This window comes from Nerophis lumbriciformis, linkage group LG22, assembly GCF_033978685.3.
Source record: "Nerophis lumbriciformis linkage group LG22, RoL_Nlum_v2.1, whole genome shotgun sequence".
In the NCBI taxonomy this organism is placed as follows: domain Eukaryota; kingdom Metazoa; phylum Chordata; class Actinopteri; order Syngnathiformes; family Syngnathidae; genus Nerophis; species Nerophis lumbriciformis.
The window spans coordinates 13,634,959-13,644,238 of record NC_084569.2 but is presented as its reverse complement, the minus strand read 5'-3'; positions in this window follow the sequence as shown (position 1 = coordinate 13,644,238).

Genomic DNA, 9,280 nt, shown 5'->3' with positions numbered 1-9,280 from the left:
GTTTAAGAAAAACCTTTCTCAACCAGCTATTGCAAGGAATTTAGGGATTTCACCATCTACGGTCCGTAATATCATCAAAGGGTTCAGAGAATCTGGAGAAATCACTGCACGTAAGCATCTAGGCCTGTGACCTTTGATCCCTCAGGCTGTACTGCATCAACAAGCGACATCAGTGTGTAAAGGATATCACCACATGGGCTCAGGAACACTTCAGAAAACCACTGTCAGTAACTACAGTTGTTCGCTACATCTGTAAGTGCAAGTTAAAACTCTCCTATGCCAGGCGAAAACCGTTTATCAACAACACCCAGAAACGCCGTCGGCTTCGCTGGGCCTGAGCTCATCTAAGATGGACTCATGCAAAGTGGAAAAGTGTTCTGTGGTCTGACGAGTCCACATTTCAAATTGTTTTTGGAAACTGTGGACGTCCTGTCCTCCGGACCAAAGAGGAAAAGATCCATCCGGATTGTTATAGGTGCAAAGTTGAAAAGCCAGCATGTGTGATGGTATGGGGGTGTATTAGTGCCCAAGACATGGGTAACTTACACATCTGTGAAGGCGCCATTAATGCTGAAAGGTACATACAGCTTTTGGAGCAACTTTACCATGGACGCCCCTGCTTATTTCAGCAAGACAATGCCAAGCCACGTGTTACATCAACGTGGCTTCATAGTAAAAGAGTGCGGGTCCTAGACTGGCCTGCCTGTAGTCCAGACCTGTCTCCCATTGAAAATGTGTGGCGCATTATGAAGCCTAAAATACCTCAACGGAGACCCTGGACTGTTGAACAACTTAAGCTGTACATCAAGCAAGAATGGGAAAGAATTCCACTTGAGAAGCTTAAAAAATGTGTCTCCTCAGTTCCCAAACGTTTATTGAGTGTTGTTAAAAGGAAAGGCCATGTAACACAGTGGTGAACAAGCCCTTTCCCAACTACTTTGGCACGTGTTGCAGCCATGAAATTCTAAGTTAATTATTATTTGCAAAAAAAAAATAAAGTTTATGAGTTTGAACATCAAATATCTTGTCTTTGTAGTGCATTCAATTGAATATGGGTTGAAAATGATTTGCAAAGCATTGTATTCTGTTTATATTTACATCTAACACAATTTCCCAACTCATATGGAAACGGGGTTTGTATTTTAGATTTATTCTAAGGACATCTTGTGCAAAAGCAGTGGCTGGTCTGCAGATGATGATGGGGTTCCACAAGGCTCGGTATCGGGACCTAGGTTATTCATACTTTATTTCAATGATATTTGTTCAGTAGCTAATACATTGAAATGTATTATGTTTGCAGATGATACACATGTATATTGTTCAGGAGAAGACTTGAAGGAAGTGTTGAGGATAATAGAGGTTGAGTTGCTTCAGCTAAAAAAATGGTTTGATATAGAGATGTCCGACAATATTGGACTGCCGATATTATCGGCCGATAAATGCTTTAAAATGTAATATCGGAAATTATCGGTTTCAAAAAGTAAAATTTATGACTAAAACGCCGCTGTAGGGAGAAGTACAGAGCACCAATAAACCTTAAAGGCACTGCCTTTGCGTGCCGGCCCAATCACGTAATATTAAGATTAGATTAAGATTAAAGTACCAATGATTGTCACACACACACACTAGGTGTGGAGAAATTCGTCCTCTGCATTTGACCCATCCCCTTGTTCCACCCCATGGAAGGTGAGGGGAGCAGTGAGCAGCAGCGGTGGCCGCGCCCAGGAATTGGTGATTTAACCCCCAATTCCAATCTACGGCTTTTCACACACACAAGTGAATGCAAGCCATACTTGGTCAACAGCCATACAGGTCACACTGAGGGTGGCCGTATAAACAACTTTAACACTATGCGCCACACTGTGAACCCACACCAAACAAGAATGACAACCACATTTCGGGAGAACATCCGCACCGTAACACAACATAAACACAACAGAACAAATACCCAGAACCCCTTGCAGCACTAACTCTTCCAGGACGCTACAATATACACTATACAACCCCCCGCTGCCCCCTACCACACCCCTCCCCACCTCAAACCCGCTCCCCCACCCCCGCCCACCTCAACCTCCTCATGCTATCTCAGGGAGAGCATGTCCCAAATTCCAAGCTGCTGTTTTGAGGCATGTTAAAAAAAAATAATGCACTTTGTGACTTCAATAATAAATATGACAGTGCCATGTTGGCATTTTTTTTTCCATAACTTGAGTTGATTTATTTTGGAAAACCTTGTTACATTGTTTAATGCATCCAGCGGGGCATCACAACAAAATTAGTTGATATCGTAATCGGTAATTAAGAGTTGGACAATATCGGAATATCGGCAAAAAAGCCATTATCGGACATCTCTAGTTTGATATTGATATGTTATCATTAAATGATAAGACAACTAAATTTATGGTGTTTACTGGTGCAAGGACAAATTGTGAAGAAAAAATAAAATTAAATCAAGTGGAAATTGATAGAGTCGTGTTCAAAAGTTTACATACACTTGTAAAGAACATAATGTCATGGCTGTCTTGAGTTTCCAATCATTTCTACAACTCTTATTTTTTTGTGATAGAGTGATTGGAGCACATACTTGTTGGTCACAAAAAACATTCATGAAGTTTGGTTCTTTTGTGAATTTATTATGGGTCTACTGAAAATGTGACCAAATCTGCTGGGTCTTTTCTCCTCCAAATATATTGCTGGGTATTGTGGCCAAACAGCTCAATTTTTTTTCATCTGACCACAGAACTTTCCTCCAGAAGGTCTTATCTTTTGTCCATGTGATGTCAGATGAAACAAAAATTGAGCTGTTTGGCCACAATACCCAGCAATATGTTTGGAGGAAGAAAGGTGAGGCCTTTAATCCCAGGAACACCAACCCTACCGTCAAGCATGGGGGTAGTATTATGCTCTGGGCCTGTTTTGCTGCCAATGGAACTGGTGCTTTACAGAGAGTAAATGGGACAATGAAAAAGGAAGATTACCTCCAAATTCTTCAGGACAACCTAAAATCATCAGCCCGGAGGTTGGGTCTTGGGCGCAGTTGGGTGTTCCAACAGGACAATGACCCCAAACACACGCCGAAAGTGTTAAAGGAATGGCTAAATCAGGCTAGAATTAAGGTTTTAGAATGGCTTTCCCAAAGTCCGTTTGGACAATGCTGAAGAAACAAGTCCATGTCAGAAAAACAACAAATTTGGCTGAACTGCACCAATGTTGTCAAGAGGAGTGGTCACAAATTCAAGCAGAAGCTTGTGGATGGCTACCAAAAGCGCCTTATTGCAGTGAAACTTGCCAAGGGACATGTAAGCAAATATTAACATTGCTGTATGTATACTTTTGACCCAGCAGATTTGCTCACGTTTTCAGTAGACCCATAATAAATTCATAAAAGAACCAAACTTCATGAATGTTTTTTGTGACCAACAAGTATGTGCTCCAATCACTCTATCACAAAAAAAATAAGAGTTGTAGAAATGATTGGAAACTCAAGACAGCCATGACATTATGTTCTTTACAAGTGTATGCAAACTTTTGACCACGACTGTATAATATCTGCTGTTAAATTGATAACACAATATGGTTGATTATATGACCGAAATAAACTCATTTCATTCATTTAATTTCATTTCATGATGTCAACAGTCCATATTTTTAGGGAAGTAGTCAATCAACTTCATAGGTCATTCTACATTACTTTAGCTGATGGGTCCCCTGGCTGGTTAGTTAGCAGACTCGCAGAAACGCCGTGGAATCAGATGATTCTGCTGAAATGATTCGCTGACTCGACTCAGCAGAGTCACCAGAAACACCTGGGACTGAGTTGATTTATTTGAAATGACTTACTGACTCGAGTTAGACTAGAAACACCTGGGACTGAGCTGATTTATATGAAATGACTTACTGACTCGAGTTAGGTTACTAATGGAAAACGTCGTTGACTCAGATTATTCATTTCAAGTGAATCGCCGACTTGACTCAGCCAACTCCCAAGAAACACGAAAGACTTGTTCAATTTTGCCGAATTTTGATTCGCTGACTTAACTCTGAAGTCACCAAAAACACCTCAGACTTAGATGATTTGTTTGAATTGATTCACTGACTCGAGTTAGGGTACTCACGCGAAACACCTAAGATTATTCTTCCAGATTGATTCACTGATTCGATTCAGCCAACTAACAAAAAACACTTAAGACTTGCTTGATTGTGCAGAATTTGATTTGCTGACTGAATTTTGCAGTCAACAGAAACACCTTAGACTCAGGTGATTCATTTGAATTGATTCACTGACTTGACTTTGCTAACTCACAAGAAACACTGCAGATTCGTTTGATTCTGCCTAGTTGGTTCACTGACTTGATTCAATCAATTCCCAAGAAACAGAGTCATTTGATTCTGCTGGATTTGATTCACTGACTTGATTCAATCAATTCCCAAGAAACAGAGTCCTTTGATTCTGCTGGATTTGATTAATTGACTTGATTCAATCAATTCCCAAGAAACAGAGTCCTTTGATTCTGCTGGATTTGATTCACTGACTTGATTCAATCAATTCCCAAGAAACAGAGTCCTTTGATTCTGCTGGATTTGATTCACTGACTTGATTCAATCAATTCCCAAGAAACAAAGTCATATGATTCTGCTGGATTTGATTCTCTGACTTGATTCAATCAATTCCCAAGAAACAGAGTCCTTTGATTCTGCTGGATTTGATTATTTGACTTGATTCAATCAATTCCCAAGAAACAGAGTCTTTTGATACTGCTGGATTTGATTCACTGACTTGATTCAATCAATTCCCAAGAAACAGAGTCCTTTGATTCTGCTGGATTTGATTCACTGACTTGATTCAATCAATTCCCAAGAAACAAAGTCCTTTGATTCTGCTGGATTTGATTCACTGACTTGATTCAATCAATTTCCAAGAAACAGAGTAATTTGATTCTGCTGGATTTTATTCACTGACCTGATTCAATCAATTCCCAAGAAACAGAGTCCTTTGATTCTGCTGGATTTGATTAATTGACTTGATTCAATCAATTCCCAAGAAACAGAGTCCTTTGATTCTGCTGGATTTGATTCACTGACTTGATTCAATCAATTCCCAAGAAACAAAGTCCTTTGATTCTGCTGGATTTGATTCACTGACTTGATTCAATCAATTCCCAAGAAACAAAGTCATTTGATTCTGCTGGATTTGATTCTCTGACTTGATTCAATCAATTCTCAAGAAACAGAGTCCTTTGATTCTGCTGGATTTGGATCACTGACTTGATTCAATCAATTTCCAAGAAACAGAGTAATTTGATTCTGCTGGATTTGATTAATTAACTTGATTCAATCAATTCCCAAGAAACAGAGTCCTTTGATTCTGCTGGATTTGATTCACTGACTTGATTCAATCAATTCCCAAGAAACAGAGTCCTTTGATTCTGCTGGATTTGATTAATTGACTTGATTCAATCAATTCCCAAGAAACAGAGTCCTTTGATTCTGCTGGATTTGATTCACTGACTTGATTCAATCAATTCCCAAGAAACAGAGTCATTTGATTCTGCTGGATTTGATTCACTGACTTGATTCAATCAATTCTTAAGAAACAGAGTCCTTTGATTCTGTTGGATTTGATTCACTGACTTGATTCAATCAATTCCCCAGAAACAGAGTCCTTTGATTCTGCTGGATTTGATTCACTGACTTGATTCAGCAGAGTCACTAGAAACACCTCAGACTCAGGAGAATAATTTAAACTGATTCGCTGACTTCAGTTAGTAGACTCACAGCAGAATCGGGTGACTTTATTTGAAACGATTCAGAATCAGATGATACTGACTCACGTGATCCAAATCACTTTAGTGAGTGTCTCAGAGTAACCAGAGTGAAAATAATGTAACGCTATTGAATAGAGGCAAGTCAAATGCCTGTGCTAGGCGAAAAACCACTACATACATATATACACTATATTGCCAGAAGTATTTGGCCACCCATCCAAATGATGAGAATCATGTGTCCTAATCACTTGACCCGGCCACAGGTGTATAAAATCAAGCACTTAGGCATGGAGACTGTTTCTACAAACATTTGTGAAAGAATGGGCCGCTCTCAGTGATTTCCAGCGTGGAACTGTCATAGGATGCCACCTGTGCAACAAATCCAGTCGGGAAATTTTCCTCGCTCCTAAATATTCCAAAGTCAACTGTCGGCTTTATTATAAGAAAATGGAAGAGTTTGGGAACAACAGCAACTCAGCCACCAAGTGGTAGGCCACGTAAACTGACAGAGAGGGGTCAGCGGATGCTGAAGCGGATAGTGCAAAGACTTTCTGTCAGTTGCTACAGAGCTCCAAACTTCATGTGACCTTCCAATTAGCCCACGTACAGTACGCAGAGAGCTTCATGGAATGGGTTTCCATGGCCGAGCAGCTGCATCTAAGCCATACATCACCAAGTCCAATGCAAAGCGTCGGATACAGTGGTGTAAAGCACGTCGCCACTGGACTCTAGAGCAGTGGAGATGCACTCTCTGGAGTGATGAATCACGCTTTTCCATCTGGCAATCTGATGGACCAGTCTGGGTTTGGAGGTTGCCAGGAGAACGCTACATTTCAGACTGCATTGTGCCGAGTGTGAAATTTGGTGGAGGAGGAATTATGGTGCGGGGTTGTTTTGCAGGAGTTGGGTTTGGCCCCTTAATTCCAGTGAAATGAACTTTGAATGCTCCAGGATACCAAAACATTTTGGACAATTCCATGCTCCCAACCTTGTGGGAACAGTTTGGAGCGGGCCCCTTCCTCTTCCAACATGACCGTGCACCAGTGCACAAAGCAACGTCCATAAAAACATGGATGACAGAGTCTGGTGTGGATGAACTTGACTGGCCTGCACAGAGTCCTGACCTGAACCCGATAGAACACCTTTGGGATGAATTAGAACGGAGACTGAGAGCCAGGCCTTCTCGACCAACATCAGTGTGTGACCTCACCAATGCGCTTTTGGAAGAATGGTGGGAAATTCCTATAAACACACTCCGCAACCTTGTGGACAGCCTTCCCAGAAGATTTGAAGCTGTAATAGCTGCAAAAGGTGGACCGACATCATATTGAACCCTATGGGTTAGGAACTTCAAGTTCATATGTGAGTCAAGGCAGGTGGCCAAATACATATATATATATATATATATATATATACACGTACATATATATGTGTATGTATGTATATACAGTATATATATATATACATACATGTATACATATGTATATATGCGTACGTATGTACAGTATATATACGTTTTTCATTCTATTGCGTCTAGATTTTAGCTGTATATACTCATGCTGTATGTTAGGTGTGGCCTGGTATATAATTGCTCATGATATTATTTGTGTATCAACAGGAGGCAAGAGAAGGAGCAGGCCCATCTCTTTTATAAAATCTGCACGGGGAGGACCAGCGTGAAGGAGCAGGACCATTTTTGGGAGTAAGGATCCCATCTCCTAGGCGAGAGCCATGGCAACGGCAGCGTGGGCCCCGCAGCATTCAAGGCTGTCCTTTTCAAACGTGACAGGTCAGTTTTATTTTTGAGAGTGTCTTACGCTCCTTCTCGTTCCCATTCTTCAGTCCCCCCCTCCCCTCCCCCTCACCAATGTCCCCTCCACGTGACATGATCCCAAAGGGAGAGGGCGGCTGTGAGAAGACTGCTGAGTGGGAGAGTCTGTGGGAAAATGTTGCCAAACAACACACAGGGCAACCTATTCAAATGCCTGGCACAATAGACCCAAATGGGCAATCTTCATACAAACATTTATGCATACCTTCATGCTCTAAATTCTATGAAAATATGCTCTTTCCCAATCCTGTTATCAGACAGATGACCAAAGAAAAATACGAGTACAAAAGGACATAATCTCCTTGCGTGGTGGAAGTAAAGATGTCTGACAAATGGAGGATTTGAGGTTTTTAAGGTTGCATGTTGTCACAAGTGAGGCGTAAAAACATGTTTTTGTTTGTGCTTCACTGGTGTTTTTTGACTGCATTTATTAATTAAGATTTTTACACTCATCAATATTTTCATTGTGCACAATTAACGGAGGATAAATACCACCCTAACAGTAATAGAGTTTGAATTGACAATATTTGAGAGGTACAGTGACCGTAGTCATTGATCAATATGTTTAATATTGTGGTGAAAGTATTTTATCTACACTCTTTGATTTTTATTAGGGATGTCCGATAATGGCTTTTTGCCGATATCCGATAGTCCGATATTGTCCAACTCTTTAATTACCGATACCGATATCAACCGATATATACAGTCGTGGAATTAACACATTATTATGCCTAATTTGGACAACCAGGTATGGTGAAGATAAGGTACTTTAAAAAAAATTAACAATATAAAATAAGATAAATAAATTGAAAACATTTTCTTGAATAAAAAAGAAAGTAAAACAATATAAAAACAGTTACATAGAAACTAGTAATTAATGAAAATGAGTAAAATTAACTGTTAAAGGTTAGTACTATTAGTGGACCAGCAGCACGCAAAATCATGTGTGCTTACGGACTGTATCCCTTGCAGACTGTATTGATATATATTGATATATAATTAGGATGTCTGATAATATCGGCAGGCCGATATTATCGATAAATGCGTTAAAATGTAATATCGGAAATTATCGGTATCGTTTTTTTAATTATCGGTATCGTTTTTTGTTTTGTTTTGTTTGTTTTTATTAAATCAACATAAAAAACACAAGATACACTTACAATTAGTGCACCAACCTAAAAAACCTCCCTCCCCCATTTACACTCATTCACACAAAAGGGTTGTTTCTTTCTGTTTTTAATATTCTGGTTCCTACATTATATATAGGGATGTCCGATAATGGCTTTTTGCCGATATCCGATAGTCCGATATTGTCCAACTCTTTAATTACCGATACCGATATCAACAGATATATACAGTCGTGGAATTAACACATTATTATGCCTAATTTGGACAACCAGGTATGGTGAAGATAAGGTCCTTTTTTAAAAAAATTTATAAAATAAGATAAATAAATTCAAAACATTTTCTTGAATAAAAATGAAAGTAAAACAATATAAAAACAGTTACATAGAAACTAGTAATTCATGAAAATGAGTAAAATTAACTGTTAAAGGTTAGTACTATTAGTGGACCAGCAGTACGCACAATCATGTGTGCTTACGGACTGTATCCCTTGCAGAATGTATTGATATATATTGATATATAATTAGGATGTCCGATAATATCGGCTGATAAATGCGTT